The sequence below is a fragment of the Bos indicus genome, chromosome 28 (assembly GCF_029378745.1).
Source record: "Bos indicus isolate NIAB-ARS_2022 breed Sahiwal x Tharparkar chromosome 28, NIAB-ARS_B.indTharparkar_mat_pri_1.0, whole genome shotgun sequence".
Lineage (NCBI taxonomy): Eukaryota > Metazoa > Chordata > Mammalia > Artiodactyla > Bovidae > Bos > Bos indicus.
The window spans coordinates 24,230,120-24,255,462 of record NC_091787.1 but is presented as its reverse complement, the minus strand read 5'-3'; the positions used below and the strand labels follow the sequence as shown (position 1 = coordinate 24,255,462).

The 25,343-nt window shown below is 37.0% G+C and overlaps 1 protein-coding gene across 5 annotated transcripts in view; it reads left to right on the top strand.

Annotated features, from left to right (window-relative positions):
* The window catches only part of CTNNA3 (catenin alpha 3), a 1,976,430-nt gene that overhangs the window by 57,425 nt on the left and 1,893,662 nt on the right, over positions 1 to 25,343 (top strand). The window contains exon 1 of one of the 5 annotated variants that reach the window (XM_019953896.2): positions 3,861 to 4,806. The exons of 3 other annotated variants lie outside the window; for them this stretch is intronic. The gene's annotated coding sequence lies outside the window, so the exon portion shown is untranslated. Of the gene's footprint in view, positions 1 to 3,860; positions 4,807 to 24,155; positions 24,714 to 25,343 lie in introns of those variants that run through there. One more of the 5 variants, XM_070781777.1, reaches the window with a different exon arrangement.

Genomic DNA, 25,343 nt, shown 5'->3' with positions numbered 1-25,343 from the left:
CCTTGTAGATTTGGTAAACAATTTTCCTTTTGTGCTATGGATAATAGGAAGCCATTGGGTAATTTTATGCAGGAGAATAACATGAATTAAACTGTCTTATGAAATATCATTTAGATGCTATGTAGAAAATGGATTGCAAATGCCTCAGAATACTTGGGGTAGGGGAGACAGAGACAGGTGGATGTATTCAAGATAACTTTTGGAAATAGGATTTATGGAAATTCTTGATGGTTGTAAAGGAAAAGACTGAATGAAAGATGACTGCAGGATTTTGGCCTAAGCAATTAAGTGATGGTGCCGATTACTAGAGTATGAAAGATAGAAATAGGGTTTTTACACCTCTCCATCCCTTAATTTTTTTTAATTATAATTTTAAAATTGAGATATAATTGACCTACAATGCTATGTTAGTTCCAGGTGCACAACATATTGATTTGATATTTCTGTTATAATCACCATAAATGAGATAGGTTTGAAAGGAAAAATCAAGAACTCTTTTTTGGGTACAGAATGAGTTTGAAATGTATGTTTGCTATCCAGATGGAAATAGCAGTTGGATATATGCCTCTGGGTTCATGAGAGAGGTCTGGGTTGGGGATACAAGTTTGAGAATTGTTAGCCTGTGAAGGTGTGACTGTTGAGTGAATCAGTTAGCTCAATTCTTGCATTTCACTTTGCTCTGCTACACCTCCCTTTCTCATTCCTTAATGACACATTGGTGGATTCCATAATTTTCCTGCCATTTTCAGTGCTTTAAAGCCTGCTTAGTCCAGTTTGAAACTTTCATCTCCTTCCAATTTAAATCTCATCTCCTCCCTTTCCTCCAGCACTGACCAGATATCCTCTTGAGGAACCTGAAAGGAGGAAGGGGCAAGATTGACTTTTCCACCACTTCTCCTGCTCTGATATCTTCTAGAGGAGACAAATAGTTGGCCTAATTCCTCTAATTTTTCAAGTCCCCCAACTTTTCCTCTATTGGGGCTGAGAGGGAAGCATAAAGTGCTTTTCTTAACTGATTTTCAGTAAGCCCCAGAGTGAGATGTCTGTCCTCAGGTGCAGAAAATCCCTTAGCATGTGGTGTACACAGAAGGCTTCTTTTTCTTTCATTTTGAGCCTTAGTTGCCAATTCTGAGCAATAAGAAAAATTCCACTCAGCATCCTATTACAGATCTCATTTTTAAAACGGTCAGATTGGATAATGTAATCCCTGAGGTGACTTATGGATTTGGCCACATGGAGGTTGTGGATAGACTTTAAAATGGTCCTTATGGCAGTGAAGGTGACACATGGAATGGGTCTGTAGAATAAATGAGAAGGGAAAACACAGGTACGGCAAACAACTCGGGGAAGTGTTGTGATGAAGGCAGCAGAGAACTTGGGAGGAGCAGCTGGAGAGATCTGTAAGGTGAAGCTGATGTTTGTTCGATGTTTTAAAATTAAAGATAGTGGCCTGACTTTCTGCCAAGACAAGTAGAGAAGGGATTATAATGAAGTACATGAGATAACAATGAAAGAGCAGAGTCCTAGCAAAGGTAGGAGAAGAAGGGATCCAGAGCAGAAGAGGAGAGATTAACCTTTGGTAGGATCAAGAGTACAGCTTGAATTGTAATAAGAGAGAAGGCAGGACTCGAGTGGGTGGATCTGTAGATTTGATGATGAGAAGGTAGGGGCTGTCTTCCAAGATGGCTTGTTTTTGTGAATGAGGCGGGAGAGTTGGTTAATAGCTAATAACAAGGTGGGTAGAAAGAGAGAGTGGGGTAAACATCTTTTTGCTACAGTATACAAATGTTGAAATAGGAGCAGATTCATCTAAAACACCCAACAAAGTCCCAGAACTATTTATCACATATTTTTGGAATAAAATATCTTTAATTATCACAAACTGAAAGTATTCTTTACTTCAAATATCATCTTAAAAAGGTGTGACAGAGGCGAGGTGAGGTGAACAACACAGAGGCTATTTGGAATGCTGGAATGAGAAAGAGGATTTTGGGTGGGACATTCCAACTTCCATCTTGTGTTTAAACTCCATCTAGGTGCCTCTCCTTAGTCAATAAAACAGGAATTAGGAAAAAAAAAGTGTTATAGCTGTTCAGAAAATTACATATTTTTAGGTCTCAATCTGACAGCCAATATTTTAAGGTGTCATATATAGAATAAAATGGACTCATGGTTCATGCAAAAGCTACTTCCATTTTTTAAGGGATTTTAATGTAAAGAAGAAACTGTATTCCATTCTGATTAAAATACTGCTTATACCCTGAAAGGCTGATTTCCCAGGAGGGACTGCTGATAGAGATTGAGGTGTTTTCTTTTTGGAGGCCTCCCTTCTGTTCCTCTAATCTAACTGGCCCCTAACACAGGGCTCTGCGTCAAGGGGCTCCTCAGTACATGCGGTTGAGTGAGTTTGTCTGGGGCCAGCCCTGATGCCTAGAGCCTTGATTACCTCAGAAGGATTTCTATGATGGCTCTGATTTATTCTTTTTTCCCTTTTTATCTAGCTCCCCTATCCTTAACCTTTGTTTGCTTGCAGGAAGAATGTGAGTCAAAATTTTGAAGTTTTAAAAGTATAAAGAAAGAAAACAAGTAAATAGGGAAGGATAATAAATACTGAACAAGACTGGGCAAGGTGACAAGATGGAATTACTGTGAAAATCTGGAAGGGGGCCAGGGCACAAAATGCAGTGGCTGTGTAGTTTACAGGAACTATTTAGTGTTCAGCATGCTTCAGTGATCACCCAGAGAAAGCCAGATTTTTCCGGTTTTGTTTGCTACCCTATAGTTTGCTATGGAAATCTGACATAGGTGATCTGTATTTTCTGTCACCCAACTGATATAAATATAGACTGTGGGGCCTCTGCTCATCAAATCTGATGTGATTTGAATTGCTAGGAGGAGGACCTCTTGTGGCTATAGTGGGAAATACTTCAGCTGAAACCTATCTTGGAGGCTGCAGACATTTTTAAGAGGGAATAAAAAAACACACAACTTTATAGAGCTCTTTAAAATTATATTTCACTATTTATACTATTTAATTGCTTTTATTATACCAAGTAATATAATTGCATCTGTATTGCCTCTCTGAGGAGCTCATTGTAATTTGAAGCACTTCAGATTTGATCCATGTAAAATCACATATCCCCTGAAAAGTAGATAGAAAGAATAGGGGTTTTCATCTCTATTTTGCAGATGGAAAGGAGAGGTACAGAGCAGGTACGTAACTTATCTGTGGCTTTAAAGTAGGAGCAGGCTGGCTTATAAGAGAATTTGGGTATCTAATCTTGGGCTCAATTCAACAGTCTGTGTTTAGAAAACATTCATTATTAAAGCTCTAAAACAAAAACTTCTATTTTGCAAGTGAAAAGTGATTTCTTTATTCAAGAAAAGATGGATTGAGAGACATAAAACTTACCCTTTGTTTTCACTGTGAAAAGAGGCTGCTCCTAGATTCTCCAGGGGGAAAAAGCTGCTTAAAAAAAAATCTGGGGAAGACAGTATGTTAGCAACTAAGAATCGTTAGAGAAATGTAATGTCAAGTGTATGCACATTTTAAAGGAAGCTACATAAAAATAGTTATTTCACAGATTTTCCTAGAAATCATATAAATGAGACCTCTTTCATAATTGATTCTGACAATTTGCAGACCTTGCCTTTTCCTCTTAGCTCCCTAATATTTGTTCTAAGAGTGCCTATAGAGCTAATAAATAAATGCCCGTGGTGGATTCATGTTGATGTATGGCAAAACCAATACAATATTGTAAAAAAAAAAAAAAAAAAAAGAAACCTTAATAAAAAAAATTTTTGAATTCAGCCTTTTAAGAACAGGAATGCCAAAACTCAAACGAATAGTTCTATTTTAGGGGTAGTGACCACCTACTACTACAGTCACTACTTTTATGACTTTGGAAGAATATCACAAAAGTGTTAATGCCTAAAAGAATATGGTACAAGTTCACGTGGGGTGTCAAGGAATAGATGAAGTGATAAAGCATAAAGCAGAGGTATGGAAGATTGTTCTGGTGAATGTTAAGATGTTGATAGTGAGGAGATTAAAAAGGGAAAGAGGAAATATATAAAAGAATAGCTGTAGGAAAAAGAAATTTTGTTGGAAAAGAGGTTTTTTTTTTTTGGTGATTTTAATAATGGTTTCACCTATGGAGCTTTAGGTAAGTCTTCACTTACATTCTTTACTAATAATTACATGGGTCTAACCCTAGAAGCACAGAGCATGATGCTTGGTAAGATTTCAGAGGAAAAACTATCTCAGATGTGACATAGAATTCTACGGTACTGAAGACAGTGAATTTTACATAATTGGTTTTTGATGTGTGAATTTCCTGGACTTTCCTATTATCCCTGCTTTATCATTTTTCACTCTCGATAATTGCAGCATTCAGCTTTAATTAGATGTGAGAGGTCCTTGTTTTAGAAAGGTACTAGAGAAATGCAGATCCTACGTATTTAGAGCTTCCTGACAGCTATGTTTGTAGATCTCTGGGTAAAGTATGTGTCTGGCCTTTTTCAACAAAGTATTTTCAGTAACAAGTTGTCAGTGAGGTCAGTGACTAGCAGTTCAGGATTAGATACCACCCACCCTGGTTTGTAACCTCCCCCTTCTTTCTCATCCTGGGTGAATGACGCTCAGCTGAAGTGACTGCCCCACTGTCACTGCCTCTCAGTTTGGTACTCTGCAACTCTGTGACTAACCAAGGAGTCTTATTTTTTTTCTCCCCCAAACTCTTTTTGGAAAATTTCCTACAAGAGCCGAATTTTAAACACATTTACTCTATAGGAAGCAACAGAAAGGTAAGAGTCAAGTTGTAAAAAGAGGAGCTGGACTTCAGTGCATTCTTGTTTCTGCGTTGAAATTGCTCTGCCTTAGTTACATATTGTAGGTTTAAAGTGTGGGGTTTCTTTCTGAATTAAAGAACATTACATTACTATATAAAACGGGAATGTTTTGACTAGTCATGTTGAGAAATATAGGCTTTCATGCGAAGTTTAAAGTTATAAATAACTTTCAAACTAGTGCCAGGGGAAGCTAGTAGCCAAGGTCGTGCTTTGCATTCAGAGAGTTTCTGGCTATAAAAAGCCGATTGGGATCCAGTGCAGGAAAAGATAAGATATGGACTGGATGCATGTGCCTTGGCATGGGGTTGGGGCAAAATATTTGAAGGGATTTTACTTTCAACCCAAAACTTGTTCACAGTAATGGGAGATTTTTAAAATGAGATAGTGGCAAAAGCCTTACTTTTTGAATTTAATATTTGCCTTATATACTTGTTTTATAAATGTCAATTATATTAGGAAATTGAGGAATCTCTCAGTGCTATCTTTACTGCCATTTATAATCAAATGAAAATCACACTGGATGAGATGAATATGGGAAATAGTCATCAGTCATGTAAAGAGAAGGTCATTATCTGACAGTGGCTGGGTGACTGCAAGCAATTGCTCTCAGTTGCACTGAAAACAGAACTGGAGAGAAGTACAAACGGAAACAAGAAGAAATTTAGGTTAGGCATCAGGAAGTTCATTAACTGTACATGTTTTGAGTCATGGATACGCACCACTAAGACAGTTGCAACATATCTGATGATGTAAGAGATCCAATGATTTGCTTAAAACACACACGTGGGAAAAACAGGATTTCAAATTAGCCTTGGTCCTGGGTTTATGGCTAGGTTTTTTTAGACAGACTAAAATGTCAACATACTGAGAACAATTGTGGTTTGGAGATAGAGATTATCAGTAGTCAAATTCAAATGGCATATTTGGATGAACTATTAAAATTTTGTTATCCACCATAAAAAAATTACCTTAGTAGTGGCATAGGACAATTTGTTAAATGGAGAAGCCCAAAATACCAACAGCATGCTGCTGCTGCTAAGTCACTTCAGTCGTGTCCGACTCTGTGCGACCCCATAGACGGCAGCCCAACAGGCTCCCCTATCCCTGGGATTCTCCAGGCAAGAACACTGGAGTGGGTTGCCATTTTCTTCTCCAATGCATGAAAAGTGAAAAGTGAAAGTGAAGTCGCTCAGTCGTGTCTGACTCTTAGCGACCCCATGGACTGCAGCCTACCAGGCTCCTCCATCCATGGGATCCAGGCAAGAGTACTGGAGTGGGGTGCCATTGCCTTCTCTGGCCAACAGCCTATATACAACTATTTCCATTTGTTGTGTCCTATACACAGTCTGTGTCTCTCTTCTTAACTGAGTGAAATATTTTGGATTGTTATAGTAAAATTTATTTTTATTTTCATTATAAAAGTGATATGAGTTCATTGTAGGGATTTTAAAAGCACAGACAAAATTATCTGTAATCTCATTGATACATTTTCTTTTAGTCTTTTTTCTCTGCACAACTTTAAAATGAATTGCAGTAATACTGTGGATAAAATTTGGAACCTTGCTTTTCATTTAACCTTTACCAAAACATTTTCCATATAATATTACCTAGTCTACATAGATGTTATTTTAGATTGCTAACATTCTTCCAAGTGAATAGATATAATTTTATTAATCATTGTTGAACATCTAGGTGCTATGGTGTGTGTGTTTGTGTATTTATTTATTTTAAAGGTAATTTCCCTAAGCTCTGTTTTTAAGTGTAGACTTGTCAGATTAGGGAAAATTAGAGTTGAAGACAAAGATTGTGATTTTTTAAGAAGATGGCTTTTACTGGTTTTCTTTTAAGGTTTTGTATAATTCTTTATCTACCAAATGAAATATTTATTGAGTGTCTGTGAGATGCAAAACATAGTTATTAGGCACAGAGATAGCAATATATTTAGTATTTGGAAGGATCTTCTCTAGTTACAAAATTTCTCCTTATGGACTTTCACAGGTATCAACAAAGCTACATGTTGAAAATTCTTCATCTCTGCCCGAAACCAATAGACAGTATTATTGACTACTTACATTATTTTGGACTTTAAAACAACAGAATTTATAAATAACTTTTGTAGAGGATTATCTATATGTTGTTCATATTTATATGAATTTTATGATCTGTGACAAAGAAATAGAATTAGGAAGAACAAATATTTTATAATAGAAGTCTGTGGAAATTAGAATTATTTGGAGGAAATCTAGGCAGCAAAGTGTAAAGAAAAAGTATAGAAGGTGCATGTTAAAACAGAGTTTCAGTTTTCAGATTTTCTGCTTATGGAAACATGAGAATGGAGTATGGCATGAGTAGGGTGGGAATTAGGGAAGATATGAAATTTTAATTCTGTTATTGGTGTTGAATTTGGGAATTATGGTTATATAAATAGAATATATTGAAGTAAAAAGCCAAGAAATTGCTAATAAATAAAACGATTTGATTTTCAGAGGTAGTGGCTGGTACAGAGAAGTCAAAATGGAGAGAGTAGAGGTATCAGTATTTGGTGGGAGGTAAGGTATAGGGTTGTGAATATTTAAAGAATATATTTTGCCTGCATCACCTTGTTTTAATTGTAGAATTTTATTTTTTCAGTGGTATTTAGAGAAAAATCATAGCTATGGAGGGATGGGAGTTCCATTCTTTGTTCACTCTGAACTTCTGCTAGCATGTTTCTATTTTTTCTTTGATATAGGAGGGATTAAGACTTAAGTAGAGAAGTTGGCAGCCCAATCTTGCCTGAAGAGAAACTATGTGCTTCGTAATGAAGACTTAAAAATAGTGTTTATTTATGGATCATTGGCTCATGGGAATGTTACTCTAGAGACTCAAAAAGAATGATTTTCTAAATCTTGTTTCGATACTGGATTTTAAGTGACATGATATTGTGGAACTTTGGGTGGAAGTCCAGAGTTTTGCCAAATTGCAAACCTAATGGAAAGTGACAGATAATTGAGACTATAGAATTTTTGAAAATGAACATGACTGTTAGCTGTTGCACCTGATTTTCACATGCTTAATTACTATTTTTAACTATATTATTGCTGTCTGGTACACAGCCAGTAATCTGCTACCAATTTAATCACTAACTTCCAGGGTCTGAGAAGTGACTAAATTCCTATGTGCAAATAGTAAGTTAGGTCAAATTTATTTGGGACCCCACCCCCCCCCCCCGCCCCAACTCCCTTGCTTCTTTTTCCTGCTTTTCATTATCCTAACTGGCATGCTTGTGCTGCTTCAGGTCCCTCCATTAATGGTGAAAAACATTTGATGGAGAAGGCAATGTTTAGTACAAAAACCTTTAAGTATTGGAACTTGAAGACTTTAGCCCATATTTTATATTAGCACCATTCAAAACTTGATCAGCAGTTCTCAGTCATGAAACTGGTTCATGAAAGGAGCCTATACAAGCATTTATCTTCTTTGTTTATATGCATATGGAATAGAGAATTGGGTTGGAGTTGTACTAGATAATACATGAATAACGAGATTATAAATGAATAACTAGAATGAATAATATCTAGTATGATTAACTAGATAATGAATGAATTACCAGGTCTCAGCTGATGAATCTTCTGGAGGTAGTATCAATGCAAAGAGGCCTTGGGTTAGCTCATTGAGAAAACAGAATAACGGAGAAGCAGGATTCCTCAAAGGGCTACTTTGGCTCTATTCCAACATTGGCCTTGGAATTATTTGCTCTTTCTAGATGACTTGTGAACCAGATAATACTCTTAGTGCTGGGGATAGATACTAGTGAACCAAATTAAAGCCCTGCCCTTGTGGTGTTTCCTTTCTAGTGTTTGTGTTTTTATGGATAGGGATGAAGATGAAGGGAGAGTGAGAAATAAAACCTACCTCTCTGTGGTTCTCCAGAAGTACCAGGGTCTTTCTTAGTCCAGGGCTGGAGCTCATAGATTACGTTTCCATGGAAATTTGCAGGATTAATTAGCTTTTCTGTTAGAATCAGCAGTTCCCTTTCCAATATAGGTTAACAAAGGAATCCTAGTTTTAAGAATCAAATAATCAATGATATGCATTTTTGGTTGCCTATGCAATATCCATGTATTCTGCTCTTGCTAACTTACAGAACCCTGATTTAGGTCAAGAAATAAAGGCTTTATGCTATACGTAGTTATCTGCATCTTGTGTCCCCCCTGCTTTCCCTAAATTAGGATAGTTACATTTGGTTGAGATATATGCATAGCAATTCATGTAGACCTACCTCATTTTTTTTCAATTTCTTCGTAGTGTTTTACTACTATATGTGAAACAGGAGAGAAGGGGGCAAGTCACAACCTTTAAAAGAATGACATAGCCATGGGACACGACATGAATTGGTTAAAAACCAACTAGTCCAAGATAGTGGAAGATTTGGTTTCCAGTGGACCTTGAACTTCATTATATGCTCATTGTCATACATTAGCATGCTAAATGACACACCCACAAACACTATGACAGTTCTGAGGCTCACCATAAAAGTAAAAAAGTGAATGGTGGCCCAGTTCCTGGAAATCCCCACTCTTTCCCTGAATATTATAGTTGAAATAATTCACTGACTCATTAGCCTATGAGATTACCCAACCCATAAAAGCTAACTACCCCATATTTTGGGGCCTCTCGGCTTCTGAGATGGCCCACACTCTGTCTGTGGAGTTATTTCTCCCAAAGCCATTCTTGCCTTTTGAGATGGACTGCATTCTGTCTATGGAACATGCATCTCTAAATAAATTCACTTCTTACTTATCATTTTGTCTCTTACTGAATTCTTTCTGCAATGAGACGTAAAGAATATGAGCTTCATTTTTAAATTTATTTTATTTAACAAACTTTTGGCTGCACTGAGTCTTTGTTGCCTCATCAGGGCTTCTTGTTGGGTGCACAGACTAATCTTTATTTCACTAGAAGGAGGATCCTTAACCACTGGCCCATCAGGGGAGTCCCAAACCTGAACTTCCTTATATACTGAGACCAGATATATAGTTTTAGTTAAAGACTGTGGGTTCAAGTCCTTATTTGGATTTAGGTTGGGTTAGAGTCCTGGCACGTGGTTCAAGTTCCATCTGAGTTGTACAGTTTCATATGGATGTAGCATAATATATTTAGCTCATTCTATATTGATGAATATGTTTATTGTTTTTCATATATATTTTTTTACATTGCTATGCCATAATGATTAAATGCTTATTTCTTTTATATAATGCTTAAATTCTCCAATATGCTTAAATTCTTAAATGCTTAAATTCTCCATAATGCTTAAAATTCTCCAAGCTAGGCTTCAGCAATATGTGAACTGTGAACTTCCTGATGTTCAAGCTGGTTTTAGAAAAGGCAGAGGAACCAGAGATCAAATTGCCAACATCCGCTGGATCATTGAAAAAGCAAGAGAGTTCCAGAAAAACATCTATTTCTGCTTTATTGACTATGCCAAAGCCTTTGACTGTGTGGATCACAATAAACTGTGGAAAATCCTGAAAGAGATGGGAATACCAGACCACCTGATCTGCCTCTTGAGAAATTTATATGCAGGTCAGGAAGCAACAGTTAGAACTGGACATGGAACAACAGACTGGTTCCAAATAGGAAAAGGAGTACATCAAGGCTGTATATTGTCACCATGTTTATTTAACTTATATGCAGAGTACATCATGAGAAACGCTGGACTGGAAGAAACACAAGCTGGAATCAAGATTGCTGGGAGAAATATCAATCACCTCAGATATGCAGATGACACCACCCTTCTGGCAGAAAGTGAAGAGGAACTAAAAAGCCTCTTGATGAAGGTGAAAGTGGAGAGTGAAAAAGTTGGCTTAAAGCTCAACATTCAGAAAACAAAGATCATGGCATCCGGTCCCATGACTTCATGGGAAATAGATGGGGAAACAGTGGAAACAGTGTCAGACTTTATTTTTTGGGCTCCAAAATCAGTGCAGATGGTGACTGCAGCCATGAAATTAAAAGACGCTTACTCCTTGGAAGGAAAGTTATGACCAACCTAGATAGCATATTCAAAAGCAGAGACATTACTTTGCCAACAAAGGTTTGTCTAGTCAAGGCTATGGTTTTTCCAGTGGTCATGTATGGATGTGAGAGTTGGACTGTGAAGAAGGCGCCGAAGAATTGATGCTTTTGAATTGTGGTGTTGGAGAAGACTCTTGAGAGTCCCTTGGACTGCAAGGAGATCCAACCAGTCCATTCTGAAGGAGATCAGCCCTGGGATTTCTTTGGAAGGAATGATGCTCAAGCTGAAACTCCAGTATTTTGGCTACCTCATGCGAAGAGTTGACTCATTGAAAAAGACTCTGATCCTGGGAGGGATTGGGGGCAGGAGGAGAAGGGGATGACAGAGGATGAGATGGCTGGATGGCATCACCAACTCGATGGACGTGAGTCTGGGTGAACTCTGGGAGTTGGTGATGGACAGGGAGGCCTGGCGTGCTGTGATTCATGGGGCTGCAAAGAGTCAGACACGACTGAGCGACTGATCTGATCTGATCTGATCTGATGCCATAATGAATATCCCTGTTCAACATATCTTGATGTAATTTTATGAATATATCTTTAGGATAAATTCATTACATAGAATTGCTGAGTCAAAAGGAATGTTCATTTTACAATTTAATAAGTATTACCTTTAATTGGAAATATCAACTGAAGGTTAAAGAGTATAGAGTATTCATAATTTAAAATTTGAGAGCTGTTATCATATTTTTCTTCAAGAAGTTCATATCAATTTTTACCCCCACAAACAGCATATGTTGAAAGCTTATGTCCCTAACTCTCACCACTGTTGATAATGATCTTTTAGTGATAGGTAAAAATTATATCTTGTTCTTTTGATTTGTATTTGATTAATAGTAAGTATGGTTGAGCAATTTCTAAATATTAGCCCATTGTATTTCTTTTTTATACAAATTGCCTTTCCATATTTTTTGCTCTTCTTTTCTTTTCCAGTTTTATTGAGATATAATTGTTATACATCACTGTATGTTTAAAAAGTCCAGCATAATGGTTTGTTTTACATGTATAGTTGACCCTTGAACAACATGAATTGAATGACACAGATCCACTTATAAGCAAATTTTTTTTCAATAGTAAATAATATTATATTACATTATCTGTGGTTGGTTGAATCTTCAGATGTAGAACTGAAGATATGGAAGAACTGTGGATGTGAATAGTAACTCTAAACTATATGTGGAGTTTTGACCGTTAGGAGGGTCAGTGTTCCTAATTCCTGTGCTGTTCAAGGATCACCTGTATTGTAAAATGATTACTGTGATAAGTTTAGTTTGCATACATCGTTTCATATAGACACAATAAAAAGAAAAGGAAAAAAAGAAACTAAAGTTTTTTTAGTTTAGTAAACTCTTAGGGTTTACTCTCTTGATAACTTTCATGAATGTCATACAGCAGTGTTAACTATAATCATGTTGTACATTACATCCCAAGGGCTTATTTATTTTAAAACTGGAAATTTGTTCCTTTTTCACCAAAATTTGTTACTTTCCTCCAGTTCTCCTTCCCCCAACCACAATGCCCCATCTCTGGTAAGCACAAATATGATCTCTTTTTGTATGACTTTTTTTAAAAGATTCCGCATACAAATGAGATTATACAATATTTTTCTTTCCTCTGTCTGTCTTATTTTACCAACCATAATGCCCTCAAGTTCCATTCATGTTGGTATAAATGGCAGGATTTCCTCATTTTTTAATGGCAGAATAATATTTCTTTATACAGTGTATATTACCACAACTTCTTTATGCATCAATCAGTGGACACTAAAGTTGTTTCCGTGTCCAAGCTATTATAAATAATACTGCTATGAATATGGGGGTGCAGATATCTTTTTGAGTTAGTGCTTTGTTTCTTTTGAATATATTCCCAGAAGTAGAATTGCTGGATTGTATAGTAGTTCTATTGATAATTTTTGAGGAACCGCCATACTGTTTTCCACAGTGGCTGCACCAGTTTACAATCTCACCGAGATAGTACACAAGGGTTCCCTTTTCTCCACATCCTTGCATGTTATCTGTTGTCTTTTTGATTATGGCCATTCTATGGTATGAGGTGACATCTCATTGCAATTTTGATTTGCATTTCCCTAATGACGTTAGGGATTGATGTTGAGCATCTTTCAATGTACCTGTGGACCATTTGTTTATAGTCTTTAGAAAAATGTGTATTTCCAATCTTTTACCCACCCTTAGTTGTTGGTTTTTTTTTTTTTTGCTATTGAATTGAATAAGTTCTTTCTTTATTTTGGATATTAATCCCTTACTGAATATATGATTTGCAGGTATTTTTCCCTATTCTGTAGGTTTTCTTTTCACTTTGTTGATTGTTTATTTTGCTGTGCAGAAGCTTTTTAGTTTGATGTATTCCCAATTGTTTATTTTGGCTTTTGTTTCCATTGCCTGAGGAAACCAACAAACAAAAATACTACTGAGACCTGTGTCAAAAGTATGCCATGCTTACTGCATATGGTTTCTTCTAGAAGTTTTATGGTGTTAGTCCTTACATTTAAGTCTTTAATCTACTTTAGGTTAATTTTTGTGAGTGGTGTAAGGTAGGGGTCTAGTTTTATTCTTTTACACGTGAATATCCAATTTTTCTAACACCATTTATTGAAGAGACTCTTATCCATTGAGTATTCTTGGCTCCGTTGTCAAATATTAGTTGACTTTATACTTAGGTTTACTTCTGGGCTCTCTATTCTGTTCCACTGGTCTATTTGTCATTTTTGTGCCAGTATCATACTGTTTTGATTGCTATAGCTGTATGGTAAACTTGAAATCAGGAAGTAAGATGCCTCTCACTTTGTTGTTTTTTCTCAGGATGACTTTGGCTATTCTGGGTCTTCTGTGGTCCTATATAAACTTCAGAAGTTCTTTCTACTTCTGAAAAAATGTCATTGAAATCCTGATAGAAATTGCGTTGAATCTATAGGTGGTTTTTGGTCAGTCTAGAGACTGACGTTTCAACAATAATAATTCTTGTAATCCATGAACAATGGATACTTTTCCATCTATTTTTGTCTTCTTAAATTTTTTCATCAATGTTTTCAGAGTAAAGATCTTTCACCTTCTTGCTTAAGTTTATTCCCAAGTATTTTACTGTTTTTCATGCTATTTTAAATGGAATTGTTTTCTTTTATTCTTTTTCAGATAATTCATTGTTAGTGTATAGGAATGCTACTGATTTTTGTATGTTAATTTTGTATCCTGCAACTTTATGAAATTCATTGATTAGAATGAATTTTTTCAGCTTTTCAGTAGAGTCTTTAATATTTTCTATATATAAAATTATGTCATTTTCAAATAGTGACAGTTTTACTTCTTCGTTTCCAAATCTGACGCGTTTTATTTTTTTTTGTGTGTGTGATTGCTCTGGCAAGAAGATCCAGTACTTATTTTTTTTTTAATTGCCCCATAGTAAATTAAGAAAATTATAATTTTTTTGTTTGCTTAATGTGTTGCAAGTATTTTCCTCCAATTTTTTGTTTATTTTACTTTTATTTTAAAATCATACATAAAATAAAATATTTTTGTGTTCAGTTTTTAAAACCTTTTCCTTTATGGCTTCTGAATTTTGTGTTTGGTTAGAAAGGATTTTCTACTTCAATTACTATACATAACTGTATTATATATAAATTCGCTCATACTGTCTTTCAGAATTTATAACTTTTGCTATATCTGGAATTGATTTTGAGCAAAGAAATGAGTCTTGGAATCAGCTGAATTTTAATTTTTCTTCTAAATGTTTATTTAGTTGATCTAATATGATTTATGTAAGAGTCACTCTTTCCTGCTAATTTAAAATCTTTATCATAAGATAAATTTATATTAGAGTCTGTGTTTCACTCTTTCTCCTGTTGTGGCAATATTCTTTAAAAAAAAATTTATTTTACATTGAGTATAGTTGATTTACAATGTTGTGTTAGTTTCAGGTGTACAGCAAAGTTTTTTAATATAGTTTTTTTAATATATTATGTATGCTGCTGCTGCTGCTAAGTTGCTTCAGTCGTGTCCGACTCTGTGTGACTCCAGAGAGGGCAGCCCACCAGGCTCCCCCGTCCCTGGGATTCTCCAGGCAAGAACATTGCAGTGGGTTGCCATTTCCTTCTCCAATGCATGAAAGTGAAAAGTGAAAGGGAAGTTGCTCAGTCATGTGTGCGTGTATATATATATATATATATATATATTCATTCTTTTTCAGATTCTTTTGTCATATAGGTTATCACAGAATACTGAGTAGAGTTCCGTATTCTATACAGTAGGTTCTTGTTGGTTTTCTGTTTTATATATAGTAGTTTGTATATGTTAATCCCAAGCTCTTGATTTATCCCACTTTCCCTTTCCCCTTGGTAACCATAAGTTTTTGTGGTAATGTTTTTATCTAATTTTTCTGTAATCTCTACTTTCCCCACCTTTTCTTTTCTTCTTTATTTATTCTAAAAAAATTTTTTTTTCATTCAGGAGGACTTAAAATATTGTGTTGGTTTCAGGCATGTAGCAAAATGATTCAGTTCTTTTTCAGTTTATATTCCATTATAGATTATTATAAGATATTGAAAATAATTTACTGTGCTAAATAGTAAATCCTTGTTGCTTTTTATTTTATTTATTGGAGTTTGTATCTGTTAATCACATACTCGTTTGATCCTCTCTCCCTCCCTGTTCCTTTTGGTAACTATGTTTGTGTTCTATGTCTATGAGTTTGTTTCTGTCTTTATATATGAATTCATTTGTATTATTATTATTTTTTAAAATTAATTAATTTATTTTTGGTTGCACTGGGTCTTCATTGCTGCATGTGAACTTTCTCTAGATGTGGCAAGCATTTGTTGGTGGCCACTTGGATTATTTCCATGTCTTGGTTATTATAATGCTGCCATGAACATTGGGGTGCTTGTGTGTTTTCAAATTAGAGTTTTCAATTTTTTCTTGATATATATCCAGAACTGTGATCATTGGATCATATAATAGCTCTAGTTCCATTTTTTTGAGGAACTTCTCTACTGTTTTCCATAGTGGCTGCACTGATATTTAACGTTCCCACCAACAGTGTGGGAAGGTTCTCTTTTTTCCACACCAGCATTTATTTGTAGATTTTTCAATGGTGGCCATTCTGACTGGTGTGAGGTGACACATCATTGTGTTTTTGATTTATATTTCTTTAGTAATTAACAATGTTAAGCATCTTTCCATGTGCCTGTTGGCTATCTGTGTTTTTGGAAAAGTATCTACTTAGGTCTTCTGCCCATTTGTTGATTGAGGCATTTACTTTTTTTTTTCCCCTCAATTTTGAGTTGTATGAGCTCTTTGTGTATTTTGGATATTAACTCCTTGTTGGTCACATTGTTTGCAAGTATTTCCTCCCATTTCATACATTGTCTTTTTGTTTTACTGATGATTTTCTTTGCTGTGCAAAAACTTTGAAGTTTGATTAGGCCCCATTTGTTTGTTTTTGCTTTTATTTCTGTTTGCTTTGGGAGGTGAATCTAAGAAAATATTACTATAATTTATGTCTGAGAATGTTTTTCCCTATGTTCTTGTTTAGGAGTTTTATGGTGTCATTTCCTATATTTAGGTCTTTAAACCATTTTGAGTTTGTTTTTGTATGTGGTGTGAGTTTTCTAATTTCATTGATTTATATATAGCTGTCCAGCTTTCCTTACACCCAACACTTTTTTTTCCCATTGTATATTCTTGCCTCCTCTGTAGTATAGTAATTGACTGTAGGTGCATGGGTTTATTTCTAGGCTCTCTATTCTAGTTCATTGATCTGCAAGTCTGTTTTTGTGCCAGTACCACACCGTTTTGATTACTGTAGCTTTGTAGTATAGTCTGAAGTCTGGTTATACCTCCAGCTTTGTTCTTTTTCCTCAGGATTGCTTTGGCAATTCTGGGTCTTTTGTGATTCTATATATATTGTAGAACTTTGTGGGGGGGGAATAATTTTGATTTTTAAAAATCATTTTATTTATTTATTTTTATTTATGGCTATGCTGGGTCTTTATTGCTGGGCATGGGCTTTCTCTAGTTGTGGTATATAGACTTCTCATTGCAGTGGCTTCTCTTGTTGCAGAGCATGGGCTCTAGGGCACACAGGCTCCAGTATTTGTGGCACATGGGCTCAGTAGTTGCAGCTCCTGGGCTCTAGAACACAGGCATAGTAGGTTCTATTGTGGCACCCTGGCTTAATTGTTCCATGGCCTGTAGGATCTTCCTGGATCAGGGATTGAACCTATGTCTCTTGCATTGGCAAGTGGATTCTTTACTACTGAGCCACTAGGGAAGCCCTATATTGTAGGATTATTTGTTCTAGCTCCGTGAAAAATGTCATTGTTAGTTTGATAGGAATTGCATTAAATGTGTAGATTGTTTTGGGCAGTATGACCAATTTAGCAATATTAATTCTTCCAATCCAGGTGCATGGAATATCTTTCCATGTCGTTGAATTTTCTTAAATTTCCCTTATCAGCATTTTACAGTTTTCAGCTTATGGGTCTTTTACCTCCTTTAAGTTTATTCCTAGGTATTTTATTTTTTTGATGTGATATTAAAAGGATTATTTTTCCATTATTAGTGTAAAAAAATGCAACTGAGTTTAGTATATTAAGCTTGTATCCTGCTACCTTGCTGATGCAATCCTTACTTTAAGATGCTTTTGAACTGTGGTGTTGGAGAAGACTCTTGAGAGTCCCTTGGACTGCAAGGAGATCCAACCAGTCCATTCTGAAGGAGGTCAGCCCTGGGATTTCTTTGGAAGGAATGATGCTAAAGCTGAAACTCCAGTACTTTGGCCACCTCCTTCGAAGAGTTGACTCATTGGAAAAGACTCTGATGCTGGGAGGGATTGGGGGCAGGAGGAGAAGGGGCCGACAGAGGATGAGATGGCTGGATGGCATCACTGACTCAATGGACGTGAGTTTGAATGAACTCCGGGAGTCGGTGATGGACAGGGAGGCCTGGCATGCTGCAATTCATGGGGTTGCAAAGAGTTGGACACGACTGAGCGACTGAACTGAACTGAACTGAGCTGAACATGTTTTATTATCTGGAAGGATTAATCTTTCTCCGTATTCTTTTCTCCTCCTTCAGGGTTTTCTGATATCTAATCACATACTATTTATTTCCAGATGAATTTTAGTGTAACATTTTAGAAAATTATTATAATAGCCTTTGAATATTTTAATTGAGGGAGAAAATAATGCCCTTTTAATGTTTAATCTACTTATACATCAGGGCTTCCCTCGTGGCTCAGATGGTAAAGAATCTGCCTGCAGTGCAGGAGACTCAGGTTTGATCTCTGGGTTGGGAAGGTCCACTGAAGAAGGGAATGGCTACCCACTTCAGTATTCTTACCTGAGAATTCCATGGACAGAGAATCCAGGTGGGCTGCAGTCCATGGGGTTGTAAAGAGTAGGACACGACTGAGCAACTAACACAGACACACCAATACATCATCTTTTTGTTTACTCACTTCTTGTTTGTCCTTCAGTAGAGTTGTCTTTACATAAGTATTTTATACATTTTGGTTGTTATCTTTGGTATTATTCATAGCCTGGCATCTTTCCTTCCATCACATTTTTAACACCGGCTATTTATTTGTAAGAAGGATTTGAGTCCACGTTTGTATTTCTAAGATTGCCTCTGGCGGTTGAGGCACAGCTGATATACAAATGGGACTTGGGGACCCAGATCTCTGAGTGTGCTTCTTCAACTAGGTATATCCTCCCTGAACTGTACCATCATCCAGCCCACATATGTATATGTTAAAAACATTTATTGATTTATTTGCCTGCCTCAGGTCTTAGCTGTGGCACGAGGGATCCTTGATCTTCATTGCGTCATGTGGGATATTTAATTGTTGCATGTGAACTCTTAGTTGTGGTGTGTGGGATCTAATTCCCTGACAAGAGATTGAACCCATACCCCTTCATTGGGAACATGGAGTCTTAGCCACTGGACCCAAGGGAAGTCCCCAGCCCACATGTACTTTATTTTTAAAGCATTTTTATAAAACTTAACTTTTTAAACTGAAAAATTTATATTTGCATGTTTATTTTTATTTTAGTAAAGGGTGCTTTAGCTAGAATTCTTGATTGCAACCAAGAGTCTGATCTGGATAGCTCTAGCTGAGTTTTTCATAAATGATACTAGACAACTCATAGATTTTCTGGGAGAGCCATTGAACAGCCAAAGAAAATGCAACTGTAGGAAGAATGGTCCAACTGTACCTGAGGAATGGTCCTATGGGTGTACTAGATTCCATTATTCCTTGCTCTTGCACGGGGCAGTGGAGTCCTTCTACAACTATCCTAGAAGGATCTGACGTCTGTAACCTTTAAAAATCTCATCCAAACTGTCTTTGATGGTGAAATCTGGGTCCCAGTACTTCAAGGGAGTCTGAGAAGAGCAGGTTTCTTAACTTTCCAGTCTCTCCAGTAGAGGAGGAAAGCTGGGCCAGGGCTGGAAATGGTGTTAGCAAACAGCATTTGCCACAGAGGGCTTTCAGTGAAAATATATCTTCCTTTGGCCTTGACCTTAGGTCCTCAGTTCTCTGATTCTCTTTTCACAAGGAAACTGCTATCAGTTTCTGGTGAAAATTAAAAAAGAATTGTTCCATATCAATATGTACAAATTTACTTTTCATCATAGCTACCACTTGGTTGAATTTAATTTATTTTTCTATGCTATTCTTGATTATTTTAATGTTGTTTCTATCTATTGGTGAGGACTGATATTCTCTAGTAAGGACATCAGTCAGTTTAGTTCAGTCGCTCAGTTGTGTCTGACTCTTTGTGACCCCATGGACCACAGCACGCCAGGCCTCCCTGTCCATCACCAACTCCCGGAGTTTACCCAATCTCATGTCCATCAAGTCAGTGATGCTATCCAACCATCTCATTCTCTGTCGTCCCCTTCTCCTCCTGCCCTCAATCTTTCCCAGCATCAGGGTCTTTTCAAACGAGTCAGCTCTTTGCATCAGGTGGCCAAAGTATTGGAGTTTCAGCTTCAACATCAGTCCTTCCAATGAACACTCAGGACTGATTTCCTTTAGGATGAACTGGTTGGACCTCCTTGCAGTCCAAGGGACTCTCAAGAGTCTTTTCCAACATCACAGTTCAAAAGCATCAATTCTTTGGCACTCAGCTTTCTTTATAGTCCAACTCTTACATCCATACATGACCACTGGAAAAACCATAGCCTTGACTAGACAGACCTTTGTTGGCAAAGTAATGTCTCTGCTTTTTAATATGCTATCTAGGTTGGTCATAACTTTCCTTCCAAGGAGTAAGTGTCTTTTAATTTCATGGCTGCAGTCACCATCTGCAGTGATTTTGGAGCCCCCCAAAATAAAGTCAGCCAATGTTTCTACTGTTTCCCCATCTATTTGCCATGAAATGATGGGATAGGATGCCATGATCTTCGTTTTCTGAATGTTGAGCTTTAAGCCAACTTTTTCATTCTCCTCTTTCACTTTCATCAAGAGGCTCTTTAGTTCTTTTTCACTTTCTGCCATAAGGGTGGTGTCATCTGCATATCTGAGGTTACTGATATTTCTCCAAGCAATCTTGATTCTAGCTTGTGCTTCATCCATCCAGCCCAGCGTTTCTTTGCATATAAGTTAAATAAGCAGGGTAATATACAGCCTTGACGTACTCCTTTCCTCATTTGGAACCAGTCTGTTGTTCCATGTCCAGTTCTGTTGCTTCCTGACCTGCATACAGATTTCTCAAGAGGCAGGTCAGGTGGTCTGGTATTCCCATCTCTTTCAGAATTTTCCACAGTTCATGGAACTCTCTTGCTTTTTCTTCCTTTTTTTTTGTAAGGGCATACAAATTGTTAAAATATGAAATGCTTTTGTATTCCTTCTCTCTGTCTCTAGTAGCCTTCTTTCACTTGGCCTCTGCCTGGGACCCTCTAGATTTTCCTTAGACCCAGCAACTAAAGGATAAACTCTCACATACAGGGGGCTTTCCAAGACCCAGCTCCAGGCTAGACTCTGATTAGTTGGGGCCTAATCCATGCTGGTTGTTAAATATTTTTAATATCTCCCCTAATTGTAGGCAAATGAAATCCAATTGGATTCTGTATATTTCCTAAGCTTTTTTCTCTGGTTACAGTTCAAATCATACTAATGAGAAAATATATGACAATTTATGTAACTAGTCTCTCTTGATGCACATTTAGGTTGTTTCTAGCTTTTTATTATCACAAAAATACTACACACTGCAGTCCTTGCCTTGCATCTTTTACACATGTTCAGGTTCCTAAACTATTTGTTTAGTCTAAGAATTTGTGCATATAAAATTTTATGGATGTCGCCAGAGTGCCTCCTCAGAAGATGTTTAACCAGTATATACTTCAACCAACAGTATATGGACAGCCAACATTTCTTTAGCTTGTCAAAGAAGATTTTTAAAAAGATATAAAAGTTGTTTTAGTGAAACCAGTGTACCTTCTTTAGTTATGATATTGAAAAAAAGGAGGAGAAAAATTTTATTAGTTTAGTTTGAGTGGCTCTTAATACAACTATACCAAAATGAGATCATTGCTCTCCTTTCCAATTAATAATATTTTGATACTATATTAAAATTTTCTGTGGATTAACATTAGATTTTCAGAATCTGCCTTTACTTAAATATGCTAACCATAATTTTGTGATAATATATTTTTTATTATATTTTTCAGTGTTCTGCAGTATAGTGGTTCTCACCCCAGAATACTTTTGCTTCCCAGGAGACATTTGATAATGTCTAGAGAATCCCAGGGATGGGGAGCCTGGTGGGCTGCCATCTATGGGGTCGCACAGAGTCAGACATGACTGAAGCGACTTAGCAGCAGCAGCAGAGCTATTTGTGATTACTACAACTAGGAGGCTGATGATACTGGCATCTAGTGGATAGAGGCCAAATATGCTGCTAAATATCAGCAACTCAAGACAGCCTTCCCCCGCCCAACCCCCGACTCCACAACAAATTATCCAGCCTAAAATGTTAATAGTGCTGAGAATGAGAAGGCCTGCTATAATAAAATACACCTGGAAATGGACATTTATTTAAACATTGTCCCACTGTCTTTTCTGTCTGGTTTTTCAATTTCTTAAGATTGTTGGCACAGTCTTTCCTTTTTTAAAAAAAGTAATGAATTTTTGGCTATGCTGGGTCTTGATTGCTCTGCAAGGGCTTTCTCTGGTCACGGTGAACTGGGGCTGCTCTCTAGCTGTGGCGTGGGGCTTCAATAGTTGTGGAGCATGGGCTTAGTTGCCCCACAGCATTAGTGGAATCTTCCCAGACCAGGGATCAAACTGGCATCCCTGAACTGGCAGGCAGATTCTTAACCACTCGACCACCAAGGAAGGTCTTGTTCCTTGGTATATAATATGAAAGCAAGCTTCCTCTCTGTGACTTGTTAACATGGAATCTACCTGGGAGTAGAGGAGCTAGGTTGTACTTTTCTTGTCCTTCCACCCTCAAATTCAACCTAAGAGTTTTTATGTTGTTTTGTGTGTTTTTCACAAGTCTTTGCTCATTGTAGTAGTCCATTCTTCTAATAGGCCAATATCACCTTTTCCTTCTTTTGTATGTCCTTTAAAAATCTGAGTCTTTAGAAAACTCCTTAGATAGCACATTGAGTTATTTTTATGTCCAGTCTCTCCCATTTTTTTCCTCACTTGCGGTTGCAGTGGTGAGTTTTATTTTTTGACCTGTCTTTCATTTTAGAATCTCTGGCTCTGGGAAATCCTTATGTTTTCTATAAATTGCTAAGCAATCTAAGGTACTTTGCTTTTTATTTTCTTCCTTGGCCGTAATGAACTCTAAGGTGATATATTCAATTTTTCCCAAGGTTCCTGTCACTTTCGCTTCACTAACGCATTCCTCTTTGTTGGTAAGGATTAAGCCCAGGGTAGCCCTTCCAGTCTTAGTCTCTTTTGCTCTCTAAATGATCAAGTTGCTGATAGAAAGGCAGATGATAAAGGAGAGGAGTGATTCCTCAGTGCAAATTTTAATTACTTTATTGTCTCTTTGGGTTTACTGAATTATTTTACTTTAGTTTTTAACCGGGTCTCCTTTTTTATCCTGACATTTCACTTCAGTCAACTTTCTTTTCATTTTACTTAGAATTTCCATCACTTCTTACCCAGAATTTTTAACTTTCAATATTTCACTGAGAGAACAAGAGTTGATGTATTATAAATTCTCTTTTGTCTTGAGGATAATTTCCCCTGTCTCCTTCCTTTATTGTTATACAGTCTTCTAAGTTTGGATTTTTTTTTTCTGTTTACTTGTTTTGTTAAAGACAGGAGATTTATTCAGTCCTGGTGTCTATCATGAGATATATACATATCTATATCCCTTTTGAGCTCTGTCACTATCAGTTTTGGAGCTACATTATTTCTCTCTCAAATCTTAAAGTGCAGGGCAAGTATCTTGTTAAATTCCTGGGCTACAGGAGCTACATATTCATCTGGGGTAACTATTCTCCTATTCCTATTGTTTGGTCCTCTACTGGAGGTGAATTTTATCTTAGATAGTTTGGAGCAATTTAGATTCCCTTTTCTAACGGAGGTGCATAAAACCTAATCTCTAGCATAGCCTCTGCCAGTGGGGTTTTTTTTTTTTTTGGTATGTCTACTCCTACTGTTGGGGCTATAATATCCCAGGGCACAATATATCATTCTTCCCTTGTCCTCATTTATCCTGTGTTGCATATTTGGGAACTAAAAATCTTCCAGCTGAGTGTAGTTAGAAATATGTTGCTGGAAGGTGGCCAGGAAACATCTCTGGTTATCTAAAAAGCAGCTCCTGAGCAGTAACAGAGTGAAAGCTGGCTTTTTGTTTGGCTCTCTCAGTCTCAAGTCTCTGATAGGAAGTCAAGATACATGGATTTGAGGGTCTGGCCCTGTGGCTGCTTTAAATTTAGGCACAGGGGAGTTCTAGGTTTCCTCCCTCCTAATTTGTTCCATTCATGAAGTAGATAAGGTAGAGTGGCCAGATTCAGCAAATAAAAATATAAGACACACAGATTTGACTTTTAGGAAAACAACCAATAATCTTTTCAGTACATTTTAAACACCGCATAGGACATATGGCAGAAAATTATTCATTGTTTATCTGAAATTCAAACTTGGCTGGGCATTCTATATTTTATCTGGCAATTATAAGGTCAGAGAAAATTTCCCCCAATGTTTGAAACAGTTAATGAGGTCTTTTGTGCCTCAGGTACTGGTTTAACAGGGTCTTTTCTGGTTTTGTAAAGGTTGCCCTTCCCAGTCTTCCTTCACCTGCAGGGCTGTCAGCACTGAGAGGACTGGAGGAAGTTTGTAAAGAGTCTGGGAGCCATTAAAGAGGAACAGAGCCAAGACCTGGACTCCTTCCCTGTAGTTACTATTAGAAAGTATTTTGTGCATTGAACTGGTCATGATTAAAAAAGGACTGAGTAAGAAAGAACACCAAAGATCTTAGGTTAGGACTCTTGTTGTGGTCTGCATTGCCCAATGCGAGATGCTGTTTGGGCACTTGTGTGACTGGAAGCAGAAGGCCCTCCTGATCCAGCCACTTGGTGAACCGAAAAGTTCTAGGCGTGGCTGCCGTGCTATACCTCTAAGGGACAGGCTGCTTCTCTCTTTAAGAATCACTGCAACCACTGTATTTGCAGCAGCAAAGGCAAGAGCACAGCAGGCAGAAAGGTCACGCGGAACTGCAGGGGATCTGTTTTCATCAGTAAACTGTGTGCCAGGAGCAGAACACCAGCAGCCCTCAACAGGGCCCTCTTGTATCGAATACAGTTTTCTGGTTTTCTCTTTCTGAGGTATGTGGATCGAAAGGCTCCCAGAGTTCTTGAACAGTTTAAGGAACAAGAGAGATACTGGACTCCCTGCCAGTGTGGCAGTTGGGAAGTATTTTTAATTTGAAAATTAGTAGATAAGACCTCTTTTTTGCCCCAAACTACAGAGGTAGTTGCTACTATTAGCACATAGATACACGTATACTATATATTTGGCATCATAACATATATTGTTTTATAAATAGCTAAGTTCTATAAAAGTTTCTTTTTTCCTTTTCTAAGATGTCATGACCTGAGAAGGCTATATATATTTTACTGTGGTCTTGTGCTTAGCAGTTTTAAAGATATAGCTTAGATCAATAAACATATGTTAATGAGTTTGAGTGAACTCCGGGAGTTGGTGATGGACAGGGAGGCCTGGTGTACTGGGATTCATGGGGTTGCAAAGAGTCGGACACGACTGAGCGACTGAACTAAACTGAACTGAACTGAATGAAAAAATATAAAGTTTTGTGATTCCTTATCATTCTTGCATATTTTTCATCTTTGTCAGCCTGTATCCATTAATATTTTTAAAAGACCAAGCTAAAAATTTTACCTATAATAGTTAATCATCCTTGGTAATTATTTTTAACTTTAATTACTTGTTTTACT